At 39.2% G+C, this 17,978-nt stretch overlaps 1 long non-coding RNA gene across 2 annotated transcripts in view; it reads left to right on the top strand.

The window, feature by feature from the left end:
- Positions 1–736: 736 nt before the first annotated feature.
- The window catches only part of LOC129009730 (uncharacterized), a 60,416-nt gene continuing 43,174 nt past the window's right edge, over positions 737–17,978 (top strand). For both annotated transcript variants that reach the window (XR_010127780.1, XR_008492835.2), the window contains exon 1: positions 737–901. This is a non-coding gene — a long non-coding RNA (uncharacterized LOC129009730). The remainder of the gene's footprint in view (positions 902–17,978) is intronic.

The following is a 17,978-nucleotide window of genomic DNA, read 5'->3' as shown; positions in this document are numbered from 1 at the left end:
ACTAGCTATTTTGTTGGCCTCCTTTCTTCCTTTCTAAAAAGTATGTTTTAATTAAATGTTCTTTGGTTCCTGGCTAAGCTAACCCCAAAGGTTGGTGTCCCTGGTGTGGGCAGGAGAGGTTGAGTTCACACTGCCTTTCAAAGCAGTGCCAGTCCCTTCTGCCCTCTGCGAAGCCCACGTGAAGGGAAGACAATGGGTTACTGTGGGCCACAGAGCCATGTCCCTTCACACTGCTCTACCCTCAGGGCTGCCAGGTGTGGGTGGGGCCTGAGACAAGCTTCTCGCCTTATGATTCCTTTCGAGACAACACTTAAAACAGAGAGGCCTTCAGAAAGAAACAGCAAAACCAGTGTCTCAGCACGTGCGGCAATTCAGAGAGGAAGTACGTTCTAGAACAAAAATTAAACCCTAAACCTATAGGTACCAGCTCCATCCTGCCATAAATGCCTCATACGCTTGGAACTTCCAACACAGCCCCGAGAATGCTGCTCGCTCCCACGCGCTGACGGCAGGCCTGGCCCTCCGCCAGGGAGTTCACTTGCAAAGCTGGAAACTCCCTAACTTAAAACAATGTCTGGGTGTTTTCTGCTTCATAGGGGCTCAGAAGGAAGGTAAAAAGCTCAGTAAATTTGTTGTTTGACGTCTCACCCTGAGTACTGTGTGTTTCATCTGCCTTCACTATCTCACAATTATTATCAACTTGCTGGCTATAAAAGGCAGGGGCTACAAACACAGTGAGCCAAATGCAGTGCTTGCTTCCTATCTGTGGTCCATTGCATAGCAGTGTGCTTGGGTGCTGTGTAAGACAATTCCCCCCAACGCCTCCAAAAAACAGGACATGGTCCACTGCAGGAGTTCATAATCTAGGAGTCCAGAGAGTCCAGGCTCATCATCCCTTCAGGTATGCACTGCTAAAACCCATTTTCTTCTTATTTCTTCATCGTTTTCCTCTTCTTTCCCCATCTCTCTGCTTCCTCCCCCTTCATTCCCTCCTTGCCATCTTCCTCCTCCTGGTCCTCCTTTACTGAGCTAGAGGTAAGAGCACACAGCTCATCTTTCACTGCCGTCGGGGTCAAGAGTAAAGAGGAGTGACTTGCAGTTGTCTTTGAAGTAATCTTCCCTTCCCAACCCTACTTATCTTAGCTGAAGTTGGGTTTTAGGAGAAGAGGGTGATCAAGAAGTTAAAAGAAATAAATGCAGGAACACCACATCAAAAAGTATTTGCTAGCACTGAAGAATATGGGTGAAGACAAAAATGGTGAGTCATGGAATTCCAGAGCTGAAGACGACTTTGGGTGCTGTGAACTTATCTCCTCACTTTACAGATAAGAAAAATGAGACCCAGGAAGTCTAGTGACTTACGCAAGGAGAGAGTAATCGTCAAAGGCTCTAGACTCAGCCCTTCTTGTTTCTAAGTTGGTGCTTCTAAGTCAATGCTCTAGAAAACAAAAGTCTGTCATTAGGAAGATCATCCATGGGCCTAATCCTACCCCACCTTCACCTTTGTCTGCAAGTTCTTTCCTCTTATCCCATTATATTAAAGGAAACTCCCCAAGGATGTTAATGTAAGCTTCTGTCTGTCAATTATGTCTCCATGTAAATGAATCATGTGGGGATGGTGGAAAGGAGAGACTACTTAGTTAGGAGTCCTGACCTGTCTCCAATGATCCAGATAGCCTTGAAAAGGCATTTAGCAAAACAATAGAAACCATTGCTGTTCAATACAATTATAATTTAGAAAGCCATGAATGTATGCCACTGCGTAATTCTGAATTTTCTTATAGTCATATTTTAAAAAGTAAAACAAAACAAATGGGATTACTTTTAATAATATTTTTTATTGGACCTGATCTATCCAAACTATTATTATTTCAGCATGCCCTCAAGAAAAAATGTATTAATGAGATTTTTTATATATATATTTTTTTGGTACCAAGTCTTTGAAATCCTGCATGTGTTTTACAACCGCAGCACACCCCGGTTCAGACTAGCCATTCAAATGCTCAGTGGCCACCTGGGACTAGTAGCTTCTACATTAGACAGGAAAGACCTAGAGTTGCTTTCTCATCTATAAAAATGAAAAAAATGACACTATCAGGGGTTTTCTAACTGTCTCTGCTTAGAGTCCTAAGAATTCTAAAGAGGTAACTCAATGAGTGTGAGTGTGTGTGTGTGTGTAGTGAATTTTGGTGTGGCAGAGATAGCCAGCTTTGGTTCATCTACTACCGCTTCATGCCAAATACTTCCAGAACTAACTGTTTTTATATATCCGGCTTTGGCCTGAGAGTTTGTTGGGAGTTGAGATTCCATGGCTAAATAAAGAAACTAAAAACCCTTGCACAGCATAACCTGCGACCTGCACTGATAGTCCCAGATTCTGGAGGGCCTGCAAGAGGAATCGACAGTCACTTGCCAGGGAAGAAAAGGGCCAGGTGACAAGCATGGGATCAGCCTGACACTCCAGCTGGCTGTAAAAGACATATGCCCTCATCGCTGTGGCCTATAAACTACACACACTGACTCCCTCCCGCCTGGTCAGGTTCACGGATAACAGTTTGAGTTATCGGCCCGTGCTTTGCCCAGTGGGCCTATCCTGGGGCCCTATCCAGGACAGAGTGTCTAGAATCTGGGCTGATTGATACACAGAGGTCACAGAAGCCCAGGCTTTCTGCATAACACAGAGCCTTGGCTCTCTTGCTCCCGGAACATCCCAGTTTGAAGACTCTGCCCATGGGGGTTCTATATGTGGCCCCAAGAGTTTTTCCTGCTATCCTCATTTTAAACAGTGACATATAAGCAAGAGCACAACAGCTGCAAGATTGAAACAGCTGTATCAGCAAAGGATGCAGTTGTTGGAGGGTGTCATTAAAGCCAGCTTCAAGAGCACACCCACTCACTTCCCGGGGCCAAGCCATGTGAGATGGACCTTGTGGCTGCAGTCCTTTGAAACCCAACTGCTGAGGACAGGCACACATTTTTTTTTTAATTATTATCCTTTCATTTAATGAGTTATTAAGCAGCTTTACTGAGTTCAGTTAGACACATGGTCTCCACCCTTCTGGAACTTTTACAATATTATGGTAAAACAAAGATGTCCTCCTCATCTACTGGCTAAGGATTCCCAGAGTCTTAGGCCAGCTAGAGATGAGCAAAATATACAGCAGTCCCTGACATGTTTATATTACCAAGGAGATAATTAAAAACATAGCCTGTACATTCCCCACTTTCCAACTCTTCTTTTATTTCCCTGTTTTAGTGGTATGTGGGTCTTTGGGTTGTGTATTATAATATTATGATGTAATAGGAAATATATATTTTGATCTTCATATCTGGTTTCTGGCCAGGAATCTTGATAACAGCAATAAAGATCTTTTGTTATTCATAACAAGCTCCTTTCAAACACACCTGAGTTTAATAATGAGATGACTTTTGGAAAGCCCCGAAGGATGGGAGGCTGGTTGCCAGGGAAACCAACCCTGTGATTAGAGGATTGCAACTTTCAGCCCCACCCCTCAACCTCTGGGGAGGGAAAAGGGGTGGGACATTGAGTTAATCATGAATGATCAATGATCAATTATGCTTATGTAATGAGGCCTCCAGAAAAACTCAAAGCGTTGGGGTTCACAGAGCTTCCTGGTTGCTGAACACTTGGAGGTGCTGGGAGGGCTGTCCACCCAGAGAGGGCATGTAGCTCCATGCCACATCTCCCATACCTTGCTCTATGTATCTGGCTGTTCAGTTGTATCCTTTAATATAGCCTTTGTAATCAACCAGTAATCTAGTAAGTAAACTGTTTTCTTGGGTCTGTGAGCAGCTCTAGCAAATTATTGGACCCAAGAGGAGGATCAGGAGAACTTCCGATTTTAGCCAAGTGGGGCAGAAGTTGTGGGTAACATGGGGACCTACTGCTTATGACTGGCATCTGAAGTGGGGGGCAGTCTGGTGGGACTGAACCCTTAACCTGTGGTGTCTGTGCTAACTTGGATTGGTATCAGGATTATATTGAACTATAGGACACCCAGTTGGTATCTGCAGAGAATTAGAGAATTGCTTGGTGTGGGAAAAAAAGCCCATATATTTTAATGGTCAGAAATGAAGTACTGAGTGTTTTGAGTAACAGTATAGTGAAAAATTATATATATATATATTTATATATATTATATATTTATATATTATATATTTATATATTATATATTTATATATTTATATATTATATATTATATTAATATATATTATATATTATATATTATAATATATATTATATATTATATATTATATTAATATATATTATATATTATATATTATATTAATATATAATATATATTATAGAAATATATAATATATATTTAAATTATAGAAATATATAATATATATTTATATTATACATTATATATTATAGAAATATATAATATATATTTATATTATACATTATATATTATAGAAATATATAATATATATTTATATTATACATTATATATTATAGAAATATATAATATATATTTATATTATACATTATATATTACAGAAATATATAATATATATTTATATTATACATTATATATTACAGAAATATATAATATATATTTATATTATACATTATATATTATAGAAATATATAATATATATTTATATTATATATTATATATTATAGAAATATATAATATATATTTATATTATATATTATATATTATAGAAATATATATTTATATTATATATTATATATTATAGAAATATATATTTATATTATATATTATATATAATATATATTTATAGTATATATTATATATATTTATATAATATATATTTATATTATATATATTTATATTATATATTATATATATTTATATAATATATATTTTATATATAATAATATAATATATATTTTATATATATAATAATATAATATATATTTATATATATATGTAATGCATGTGTGTGTGTGTGTATAAAGCTGGATTTCTCAATACAAGTTTAAGCAGAAATCTTCAGAGGGAGCTCTAGATGCTTCTCCAGGTATAAGGGAAGATAACACCTAAGTGTCTAGCAACATACAATTCATAATGATAGCCCTTTCAATATGCCAGACACAGGCCTGCACACTTACTATGACATGTTGTTTCACTGAATTTCATAACAACCTTCATCAGTAGCCTGTGATTTAGAGAAGAGGAAAGTGTCTCAGTGAGATTAGGACATTTTCCCAGTGTCAGAAAGTTAGAATGCAAGAGAACTTGGATTCTAAAGCAAGCTTCAGCGATGTGCCAGAGCCCATGTGCCTTATGTCAAGCATTTTTTTTGCTATCCTAGAGGTAAGAAAACACACTTTTAAAAAAGAAAATTCTGGGCTGGGCACAATGGCTCATGCCTGTAATACCAGCACTTTGGGAGGCCAAGGTGGGTAGATCACTTTGAGGTCAGGAGTTCAAGACCAGCCTGGTCAACATGGTGAAACCCTGTCTCTACTGAAAATACAAAAATTAGCCAGGCGTGGTGGTGGACACCTGTAATCCCAGCTACTCGGGAGGCTGAGGCAGGAGAATTGCTTGAATCTAGGAGGTGGAGGGTGCAGTGAGCCAAAACAGTGCCACCGCACTCCAGCCTGGGAGATAGAACAAGACTCCGTCTCAATAAATAAATAAATAAATAAATTTAATTTAATTTAAGTTAAAAAAGAAAAAAAGAAAATTCTGTAGAAATTCTTTGGCCCTAATAGTAGAAGACAGGACAAGTTAGTATGTTCCTGCTCCGTATTTGTTAATTTGGGAGGGGCTATTAATTCAATGATGCTTAGGTTTGACAGACACAGAGAAAATCTCCATAATTGTAAAGTAACTATTAGTCTGAAACAACGCCTCTCCTTCAGTAGGAGACCCCTTTCCTCCTTTGTAAGAATAGATGTCTCTCCTACCACCACTTACTTAATGCTCACCAAAGGCCTGGTCTTACGTCTTATTTCTACAGGAAAAAATTGGGACAAATGGCTTGATAAATTATTTTTCTGATATGTGGATTTCACTATATTAAATCTTGCAAATCTTCTCAAATGAATTACATTCAGTTTTACATTTAATAAATTACTTTCCCTGAAACAGATAAGAGAAGGTGAAATTTAGATTTCCCAGGAACAATCAAGTAAAAGCATCAGGACCTGAGGGATCTGACTCACACTGCCTCACAGCTCAGACATCCTCTGACACAAATGTGTTAATCAAGAAAACCAGCTGAAAAACACCTGGGTTCCCAAATATTTGCATTCTAATAGGGGCCCCTTGAAAACCAAACTTTTCCAGACCCAAGTACTGAGACTGGAAGGATGGAGTGACCTGTGGTTGGGCAAATGCTTTGGCTGACAGTCGTCATTTTCCTGGTTGTTCATTTCACACCTCTCTTCTCAAAATTCCAATGCTTCCTCTGATCTTCACTCTCAACTTATGACTTTTTTTCTAGTCCACTGAAAAATGGAAACCAATCTGGAGGGAGTCCCAGTGTCAGCCACATCTCCCTCCAAAGAGGCATCTGTCTCCATACATCCTGCTTTCTCTCCATGAACTGAGGATGACTTGTCTCTGCTTCTATCCAAGTCTAAGCCCTCTACTTGATCATCCTCTCTCAGTTGCTCATTCACATCCTTTAATTTTCTCTCTCCTGTATCAATATTTTTTTTTCCTTTTCTACTGGACCATTTCCACCAGCATACAAATGTGCCATTTCACTCATCCTTAAAACAAAATAAAAAAAGAACAACCCTCCTGTTCTTATATTATTCTCTGGCTGCTGCCATATTTCTCTACTTCTTTTTTATAGAAAATGCCTCAAAAGAGTTATCTTCACTCACCGTCTTCTATTCTCCTCCTGTTTCTTGAAGTAACCAATATATAAATTCCCAATTCTTTCTTATGTGACCAATTATGGCATTTAACACAGTTGCCCACTTCCTCCTCCTTCAAACAGTTTCTTTACTTGGCTTTCAGGATGTCAGGCTCTTTGGCCATTTCTCTGACTTTGCTGATAGTTTGTCTGCATATTTAAATATTGCATGGCCTCAAGCTTGGTCATTGGTCCTCTCCTCTTCTGTATCTGTTCTCCCTTAGAGATCTCATCAGTTTCATCTTCAAATACCATCTTTACATAGATGACCACTGAATGTATGTCTCCAGCCAAGACCACTCTCCTTAACTCCAGACTTCTTTAACCAACTGCCCACTTGACATCTCCATGAAGTTGTTTCAGCCATCTCAACATTAACATCAGCCTTAACATATCAACTTGAACCTCTTCTTTATACTGTCTTCTCTAAGTAAATGACAACTCCATCCTCCTAGCTTCTCAGAGCCAAAACCTTGAAGGCAGGAAAATGAGGATAAAGAAATAGTATCTATTGCATAGGGCTATTGCAAAGATTGAGTCAATATTTGTCAAGAACCTGGAACAGTGCCTGGCATATAATTAGTATTAGATAAACTTTTGTTAAATGACTAAAGTAAGTACTAATTTTTGACCCTTCTCTTTCTCTCTCACACCCTGTATCTAATCATCAGCTACTCTTGTTGGCTCTTCCTTAAAAATATATACAAAACATGATCACTTCTCACTGCTAACACCCTGATCTAAGCCACAACCACCTCTCACCTGGATTACTGCAATAGCATCTTAAATGGTCTCCCCACTTCTACCACTACCCTACTATAGCCAACCTCAACACAGTAGCCAGAGTAATCCCTTTATTTTATTTTTTTTTAATTTTTATTTATTTTTTCTTTTTATTATTATTATTATTATTATTATTATTATTATTATACTTTAGGCTCTATGGTAGATGTGCGCAATGTGCAGGTAAGTTACATATGTATACATGTGCCATGTTGGTGCGCTGCACCCACCAACTCGTCATCTAGCATTAGGTATATCTCCCAATGCTATCCCTCCCCCCTCCCCCCACCCCACAACAGTCCCCGAAGTGTGATGTTCCCCTTCCTGTGTCCATGTGTTCTCATTGTTCAATTCCCACCTATGAGTGAGAATATGCGGTGTTTGGTTTTTTGTTCTTGCGATAGTTTACTGAGAATGATGATTTCCAGTTTCATCCATGTCCCTACAAAGGACGTGAACTCATCATTTTTTATGGCTGCATAGTATTCCATGGTGTATATGTGCCACATTGTCTTAATCCAGTCTATCATTGTTGGACATTTGGGTTGGTTCCAAGTCTTTGCTATTGTGAATAATGCCGCAGTAAACATACGTGTGCATGTGTCTTTATAGCAGCATGATTTATAGTCCTTTGGGTATATACCCAGTAATGGGATAGCTGGGTCGAATGGAATTTCTAGTTCTAGATCCCTGAGGAATCGCCACACTGACTTCCACAAGGGTTGATCCCTTTATTTAAAAAGTCAGATTACATCACTTCTTTGCTCAAAGTCCTTCAACAGCTCCTTCTTCACTCAGACTAAAATCCAAAGGCCTTAAAATGCCCTGCAAGGTCCTTCATGCTCTACAAGCCACATCACCTCTGCTTCTTTGAACTTATCTCTACCATGTACCCCTTATATTCTGTGCTACAGCAACATGCATTTCCTCCTTTTTCATGCTTGAATATGCCGAGAATCCTCCTGCCTACAATCCTTTGTATTTCCTGTTCTTTCTGGCTGGGTTGCTTTTTTCCAAGTTAGCTGCACAGTTCCCTCCCTCATTTCCTTCAGACACATTCAAATGTCGTCTTGTTAGGAAGGCATTGGCTGGCCACTCCTATCCAATTGTAACTGCCACTTCCACATTCCCACATTCTCCTTTTCTCTTTTCAAGGCTTTCCAAAACTCTCACAGCTTAAATATCAGTGTCTCTTTGCTTATTGTTTGTTTCTCTCCCAATACAATGTATGCCCCATGAGGGCAGAGACTTTGTTTGTACAGTGCTGTGTCTCCAATACCCAGATCAGCACTTGGGACAGAGCAGACACTGAATAAATATTGGTTGAAGAATTAATACATGAAGCCCCATAGCCTGTGTACCTACCCACTTGCTCCCTCATAAGGTTGGCTTTTGTGTGCACACAGCCCAAGGAACACACATTTCAGAAAAATTCTGAGCCATAAGCTACTTCATACTCAATTTTTGCCGAGACAGAGAGAGAAAAAAAAGTTTTATCCTATGAGTGTGAGTTAAAATTGTCTAATTATTTCTGATAAAGACCGTTGCCAGCTTTTGACTTACCCATCTAACATTGTTCACATCTTGTGTCTCCCTTTCTTAAACTACCCTGAAGTCATTCTGGACAGCAACTAGGCTACACAGGCCAAAAGCACCACGTAGTGGCTGAAGGGTACAGTGTATGCAAAGGCACAGAGATGAGAAAGCAGGTACAAAAAGCTGCTTTTAGGAAAAAAAAAGAGTAGTTAAAAGATAATTAGTATGGCAAGGACATGTAGCTACTTGAATGTCATAGTCCATGGAACATGATTAGTTTTTTAAAGCTCAATTGAGTAATTGACTAAAAAATGATTGAGCAATCCTAATGAGCTGTGCTCCAAAGAGAACATAATAAAGATCTACTTCTTGGTCATAACAGCTTCTACTAATAAGAATGAGGAAATTTAGCCATTTTTTATTTTTTGAATAGCTATACAGACGTGTAATTTACATATAATACAATGTACCCATTGTAAATCTAAACTTAAATTATTGTAGTAAACTTAGAGAATTGTACAAAAGCCACCAAATCCACAAGTTGAAGAAGTTCCCTTCTACTCTTTTGTTTTTTCTTTTAATTTTTATTTTAAGTTCTAGGGCACACGTGCAGGATGTGCAGGTTTGTTACTTAGCTAAACATGTGCCATGGTGATTTGCTGCACCGATCAACCTGTCACCTAGGTATTAAGCCCAGCATGCATTAGCTATTTTTCCTAATGCTCTCCTTCCCTGCAACCCCCCCGCCAACAGGACCCAGTGTGTGTTGTTCCCCTTCCCATGTGTTCTCATTGTTCAGCTCCCACTTATAAGTGAGAACATAGGGTGTCTTGTTTTCTGTTCCTGCGTTAGTTTGCTAAGGACAATGGTTTCCGGCTCCATCCATATCCCTGCAAAGGACATGATCTCATTCCTTTTTATGGCTGCATAGTATGCCATGGTGTATATGTACCACATTTTCTTTATCCAGTCTATCATTGATGGGCATTTGGGTTGATTCCATGTCTTTGCTATTGTGAATAGTGCTGCAATGAACATATGTGCACATATATCTTTGTAATAGAATGATTTATATTCCTTTGGGTATATCCCCAGTAAAGGGATTGCTGGGTCAAATGGTATTTCTGGTTTTAGATCCTTGAGGAATCACCATGCCATCTTCCACAATGGCTGAACTAATTTACATTCCCACAAACACTGTAAAAACATTCCTATTTCTCTGCAACCTTGCCAGCATCTGTTGTTTCTTGACTTTTTAATAATCGCCATTCTGACTAGTGTGAGATGGTATCTGACTAGTGTGAGATGGTATCTCACTGGTTTTGATTTGCAATCAAATGATCAGCAATGTTGAGCCTTTTTCTTATGTTTGTTGGCTGCATGAATGTCTTCTTTTGAGAAGTGCCTGTTCATGTCCTTTGCCCACTTTTTAATGGGGTTGTTTTGTTTTTCATGGAGTTGTTTGTTTTTTTCTTGTTTATTCTTAATTTGTTGAGAGTTTTTAATCATAAATGGATATTAGATTTTGTCAAATGCTTTTTCTATATCTATCGAGATGGGCATTGTGGTATTTATCCTTCCTGTTTTAGGTTGATTTTCAGATCAGAAAGCAACTTTGCATTCCTGGGATAAACCTTTGATAACTCTGGGATACTTTGTCTTGGTGTATAATTCATTTTATATGTTGCTGGATTTAATTTGATAATATTGTGGTAGTAATTATTATGTCTGTGTTCATGAAGGCTATTTGTCTATAGTTTCATTTTCTTGTGAGGTCTTTGTTTGGCTTTGGTACTGGGGAAATAATGGTCTCATAGAATGAATTGGGAAGTGTTCTCTCCTTTACTTCCTAAACAAATTTGTTAAGGACTGACAAGACGTCTTTAAATATTAGATAGAATTCACCAGTAAAGCTATCTGGGCCTGGGTTTGTCTTTGTGGGAAGATTTTTAATAACTAATTTACTTTATTTATTTATTATATGCCTACTCAAATTTTCTATTTCTTCCTGGGTCAAATGTGTTAATTGCAACGTTTTGGAAATGTGTTCTTTTCATATAAGTTTCCTAAGTTATTGGAATAAAGTTATTAATAATATCCCTTACAATCCTTATAGTTTTTTATTTTGGTAATTTGTGTCTTTTTAAATTTTTTCTTTATTTATTCTAAAAAAAAAAAAAAGGGGATACATGTGCAGAATGTGCAGGTTTGTTACACAGGTATATGTGAGCCTTGGTGGTTTGCTGCACCTATTGACCCATCCTCTAAGTTCCTTCCCCTCACACCTTACCCCCCCACCCCCCAATAGGCCCTGGTGTGTGTTATTCCCCTCTCTGTGCCATGTGTTCTCAGTGTTCAACTCCCACTTATGAGTGAGAGCATGCAGTGTTTGGTTTTCTGTTCCTGTGTTCATTTGCTAAGGATGATGGCTTCCAGCTTCATCCATGTCCCTGCAAAGGACATGATTTCATTCCTTTTTATGGCTGCATGGTATGCCATGGTATATCTGTATCATATTTTCTTTATCCAGTCTATCATTGATGGGCATTTGGGTTGGCTCCATGTCTTTGCTATTGTAAATAGTGCTGCAGTGAACATATGTGTGCATGTGTCTTTATAGTAGAATGATTTATATTCCTTTGGGTATATCCCCAGTAATGGGATTGCTGGGTCAAATGGTATTTCTGGTTCTAGATCCTTAAGGAATCTCCATACTGTCTTCCACAATGATTGAACTAATTTACATTCCCACCAACAGTGTAAAAGCGTTCCTATTTCTCCACAGCCTCACCAGCATCTATTATTTCCTGACGTTTTAATAATCATCATTCTGACTGGTGTGATTTGGTATCTCATTGTGGTTTTGATTTACATTTCTGTGATGATCCGTGATAATGAGCTTTTTTTCATGCTTATTAGCTGTATAAATGTCTTATTTTAAGAAGTGTCTGTTCATATCTTTTGCCTGCTTTTTGATGGAGTTCTTTGTCTTTTTCTTGTAAATATATTTAAGCTCCTTGTAAATTCTGGATATTAGACCCTTCTCAGATGGGTAGATTGCCAAAATTTTCTCCCATTCTGTAGGTTGCCTGTTCACTGCAATGATAGTTTCTTTTGCTGTGCAGAAGCTTTTTAGTTTAATTAGATCCGATTTGTCAATTTTGGCTTTTTTTTTGCAATTGCTTTTCATATTTTTCTCATGAAGTCTTTGCCTATAGCTGTGTCCTGAATGGTATTGCCTAGGTTTTCTTCTAGGGTTTTTATGGTTTTGGGTTTTACATATAAGTCTTTAATCCATCTTGAGTTAATGTGTAGGGTGTAAGGAAGGGGTCCAGTTTCTATTTTCTGCATATAGCTAGCCAGTTTTCCCAGCACCATTTACTGAATAGGAGATCTTTTCCCCATTGCTTGTTTTTCTCAGGTTTGTTGAAGATTACATGGTTGTAGATGTGTGCTGTTATTTCTGAGGTGTCTGTTCTACTCCATTGGTCTATATGTCTGTTTTGGTACCAGTATCATGCTATTTTGGTTACTGTTGCCTTGTAGTATAGTTTGAAGTCAGGTAGCATGATGCCTCCAGCTTTGTTCTTTTTGCTTAGAATTGTCTTGGCTATACAGGGTCTTCTTTGATTCCATATGAAATTTAAAGTAGTTTTTTCTAATTCTGTGAAGAATGTCAATGGTAGTTTGATGGGTATATCATTGAATCTATAAATTACTTTGGGCAGTATGGCAATTTTCATAATTTTGATTTTTCCTATCCATGAGGATGGAATGTTTTTCCATTTGTTTGTGTCCTCTCTTATTTCTTGAGCACTAGTTTGTAGTTCTTCTTGAAGAGGTCCTTCACATCCCTTGTTAGGTGTATTCCTAGGTATTTTATTCTCTTTGTAGTGATTGTGAATGGGAGTTCATTCATGATTTGGCTCTGTGCTTCTCTATTGTTGGTGTATGGGAATGCTTGTGATTTTTGCACATTGATTTTGTATCCTGAGACTTTGCTAAAGTTGCTTATCAGCTTAAGGAGTTTTTGGGCCGAGACAATGGGGTTTTCTAGATATAGGATCATGTTGTCTGCAAACAGACATTTTTACTTCCTCTATTCCTATTTGAATACGCTTTATTTCTTTCTCTTGCCTGATTACCCTGGCCAGAACTTCCAATACTATGATGTTGAATAGGTGTGGTGAGAGAGGGCATCCTTGTCTTGTACCAGTTTTCAAAGGGAATGCCCCCAGCTTTTGCCCACTCAATATGATATTGGCTGTGGGTTTGTCATCAATAGCTCTTATTATTTTGAGATATGTTCCATCAATACCTAGTTTATTGAGAGTTTTTAACAGGAAGGGATGCTGAAGTTTATCAAAGGCCTTTTGTGCATCTATTGAGATAATCAAGTGGTTTTTGTCATTGGTTCCATTTATGTGATGGATTACTTTTATTGATGTGCCTATGTTGAACCAGCCTTGAATCCCAGGGATGAAGCTGACTTGATCATGGTGGATAAGTTTTTTGATGTGCTGCTGGATTCAGTTTGCCAGTATTTTATTGAGGATTTTTGCATCAATGTTCATCAGGGATATTTCCCTGAAGTTTTTTTTTGTTGTTGTGTCTCTTCCCAATTTTGGTATCAGGATGATGCTGTCTTCATAAAATGAGTTAGGGAGAAGCCCTTCCTTTTCAATGGTTTGGAATAGTTTCAGAAGGAATGGTACCAGCTCCTCTTTGTATTTCTGGTAGAATTCAGCTGTGAATCCATCTGGTCCTGGGCTTTCTTTGGTTGGTAGGCTATTAATTACTGCCTCAATTTCAGAGATTGTTATTATTCTATTCAGGGATTCAGCTACTTCCTGGTTTAGTCTTGGTAGGGTGTATGTGTCCAGGAGTTTATCCATTTCTTCTAGATTTTCTAGTTTATTTACAGAGAGGTGTTTATAGTATTCTCTGATGGTAGTCTGTATTTCTGTGGGGTCAGTGTGATATCCCCTTTATCATTTTTTATTGTTTCTGTTTGATTCTTCTCCTTCTTCCTCTTTATTAGTCTAGCTAATGGTCTATCTATTTTGTTAATTAAAAACAAAAACAAAAACAAAAAACAGCCAGGCGCAGTGGCTCATGCCTGTAATCCCAGCACTTTGGGAGGCCAAGGCGGGCAGATCACCGAGATCAGGAGATTGAGACCATCCTGGCTAACACAGTGAAATCCCGTCTCTACTAAAAATACAAAAAATTAGATGGGTGTGGTGGCATGCGCCTGTAGTCCCAGCTACTCGGGAGGCTGAGGCAGGAGAATCGCTTGAACTCGGGAGGCAAGGTTGCAGTAAGCCAAGATCATGCCACTACACTCCAGCCTGGGTGACAGAACAAGACTCCATCTCAAACAAACAAACAAACAAACAACCCAGCTCCTGGATTCGTTGATTTTTTGGAGGATTTTTTGTGTTTCTATCTCCTTCAATTATTCTCTGATCTTAGCTTATTTCTTCTCTTCTGCTAGCTTTTGGATTCATTTGTTCTTGCCTTTCTAGGTCTTTTAATAGCGATGTTAGGGTGTCAGTTTGAGATCTTTCTAGCTTTCTGATGTGTGCATTTAACGCTCTAAATTTCCCTCCTAACACTGCTTTAGCTGTGTCCCAGAGATTCTGGTACTTGTCTCTTTGTTTTCATTGGTTTCAAAGAACTTCTTGATTTCTGCCTTAATTTCATTATTTACCCAGGAGTCATTCAGGAGCAGGTTGTTCAATTTCCATGAAATTGTGTGGTTTTGAGTGAGTTTCTTAATCCTGAATTCTAATTTGATTGCACTGTAGTCTGAGAGACTGACTGTTATTATTTCAGTTCTTTTGCATTTGCTGAGGAGTGGTTTACTTCCAATTATGTGGTCTATTTTAGAATAAACGTCATGTGGCACTGAGAAGAATGTATATATTCTGTTGATTTGGGGTAGAGAGTTCTGTAGACATCTAGTAGGTCCACATGATCCAGAGCGGCATTCAAGTCCTGAATATCCTTGTTAATTTCCTGTCTCATTGATCTAATACTGACAGTGGGGTGTTAAAGTCTCCCACTATTATTGTGTTGGAGTCTGTCTCTTTGTTGGTCTCTAAGTACCTGTTTTATGAATCTGGGTGCTCCTGTATTGGGTGCATGTATATTCAGAATAGTTAGCTCTTCTTGTTGCATTGATCCCTTTACCATTATGTAATGCCCTTCTTCATCTTTTTTGATCTTTGTTGGTTTAAAGTCTGTTTTGTCAGAGACTAGGATTGCAACCCCTGCTTTTTTTGCTTTCCATTTGCTTGTTAAATTTTCCTCCCCCCCTTTATTTTGAGCCTGTGTGAGTCTTTGCATGTAAGATGGGTCTCCTGAATACAGCACACTGATGGGTCTTGACTCTTTAATCCAATTTGCCAGTCTGTGTCTTTAATTTGGGCATTTAGCCCATTTACATTTAAGGTTAGTATTGTTATGTGCGAATTTGATCCTGTCATCATGCTGTTGTTTGGTTATTTTGCACACTAGTTAATGCAGCTTCTTGATAGTGTCATTGGTCTTTATGTTTTGTGTTTTTGCAGTGGCTAGTACCAGTTTTTCCTTTCCACATTTAGTGCTTCTTTCAGGAGCTCTTGCAAGGCAGGCTTGATGGTAACAAAATCCTCAGCATTTGCTTGTCTGGAAAGGATTTTATTTCTCCTTCACTTATGAAGCTTAGTTTTTGGCTGGATATGAAATTCTGGGTTGTAAATTCTTTTCTTTAAGAATGTTGAATATTGACCCCCTGGTCTCTTATGGCTTGTAGGGTTTCTGCTGAGAGGTCCACTGTTTGTCTGTTGGGCTTCCCTTTGTAGGTGGCCTGGCCCTTCTCTCTGGCTGCCCTTAGTTTTTCCTTCATTTTGACCTTGGACAATCTGATGATTATGTGTCTTGTGGAGTATCTCAATGGTGTTCTCTGTATTTCCTGAATTTGCATTTTGGCCTGTCTTGCTAGGTTGGGGAAGTTCTCCGGGTAATATCCTGAAGTGTGTTTTCCAGCTTGTTTCCATTCCTCCCATCTCCTTTTGGTACTCCAATCAATCGTAGGTTTGGTCTTTTTATAAAGTCCCATGTTTCTTGGAGGCTTTCTCCATTCCTTTTAATTCTTTTTTCTCTATTCTTGTCTGCATGTCTTATTTCAGTAAGGTCTTCAAACTCTGATATCCTTTCTTCCACTTAGTGGATTCGGCTGTTGATACTTGTGTATGCTTCACGAAGTTCTCATGCTGTGTTTTTCAGCTCCATCAGATCATTTATGTTTCTCTCTAAACTGGTTATTCTTGTTAGCAATTCCTCTAAACTTTTATCAAGATTCTTACCTTCTTTGTATTGGGTTAGAACATGCTCCTTTAGTTCATCATAGTTTTTTATTACTCATCTTCTGAGGCCTACATCTGTCAATTCATCCATTTGATCCTCCGTCCAGTTCTGCACCCTTGCTGGAGAGACACCGCAATCATTTAGAGGAGAAGAGGCACTCTGGCCTTTTGGGTTTTCAGCATTTTTATGTTGATTCTTTCTCATCTTCGTGAGTTTGTCTAGTTTCAGTCTTTGAGGCTGCTGACCCTTGGATGGGATTTTTGTGGGGGCCTTTTTGTTGTTGTTGTTTTTGCTGCTGCTGCTGTTGTCACTTTCTGCTTGTTTGTTTTTCTTTCATTAGTCAGGTCCATCTTCTGTAGGGCTGCCGCAGTTTACTGGGGGTTCACTTCAGGCCTTATTCATCTGATTCACTCCCATGCCTGGAGATGTTACTCAAGGAGGCTGGAGAGCAGCAAAGCTGAGTGCCTTCTCCTTCTTCTGGGACCTCTGACCTCGAGGGACCCCAATCTGATGCCAGGAGGATCACTCCTGTATAGGGTGTCTGAAAACCCCTGTTGGAGGGTCTCACCCAGTTGGGTGGCATGGGGACCAGGACCCATTTAACAAAGCTCTTTGTCCCTTGGTGGAGAGGGTGTGTTTTGCTGGGGGGGAGCCCACTCATTTGGGCTGCCCAGATTCCTCAGAACTACCAGGAGGAGAGGCTAAATCAGCTGGTCCACAGGGACTTTGGCCACCCCTTTCCAGGTCCAACCCACAGACCCTGGCCGAATGACAGATGAACAGAGCACTCAGACATAGATATCCAGTGAAAGAGTGGGCTAGGGGACCTGGCCACCCACAGATACTGATGAGGGTGCTGTAAAGAGTCAGCAGCTGCATCTCAACCAGCTGGTGCTGTGGGCATTTATTCAGTATAGATTTAATGACAAAGGCCTTGAGTCAACACACTTGTGGACAATTCACATGGTTGCCCTTGCCCCCAGACAGTAGTCAGTTCTGAGGCCTGAGGCCTAAGTAAACTAACTTATCTAGATCAATTCCCTTATACTTCCTTGTTATCTACTCTGAGATAATTCAGCTGCCTTCAGCCAAACCCTCTTCTGAAGCTTTTGCAAAACCTTCCAGCCTTCCAAGAAGGTTTGCATCTTTCTGCAATTTTCCCACCACCCTGACCGATCTCCTACAACCCCTCCCACTAGGGACTCAGGCCTAGGGAGATCCAAATTCTGTCCCTGAGCCTCTGGCTAGAGTTATTAGAGATCTTGCAGGGAAGCCCCACCCACTGAGGAAGGATGGGTCAAGGTTAGACCTGAAGAGGCACTCTGGCCACAGACTGCTGCAGTTCCATGTGTTGGACTGTGGGGACAAGTCCTGGGACCAAGCCATCCAGTCTCCCTGGCTCCAGCAGGGGAAAAGCACAGCCCGGAGCTATAGAAATG

This window comes from Pongo pygmaeus, chromosome 10 (genome assembly GCF_028885625.2).
Source record: "Pongo pygmaeus isolate AG05252 chromosome 10, NHGRI_mPonPyg2-v2.0_pri, whole genome shotgun sequence".
In the NCBI taxonomy this organism is placed as follows: Eukaryota; Metazoa; Chordata; class Mammalia; order Primates; family Hominidae; genus Pongo; species Pongo pygmaeus.
Note: the sequence above shows the minus strand (reverse complement) of the source record. Positions and strands in the feature narration are given on the sequence as shown.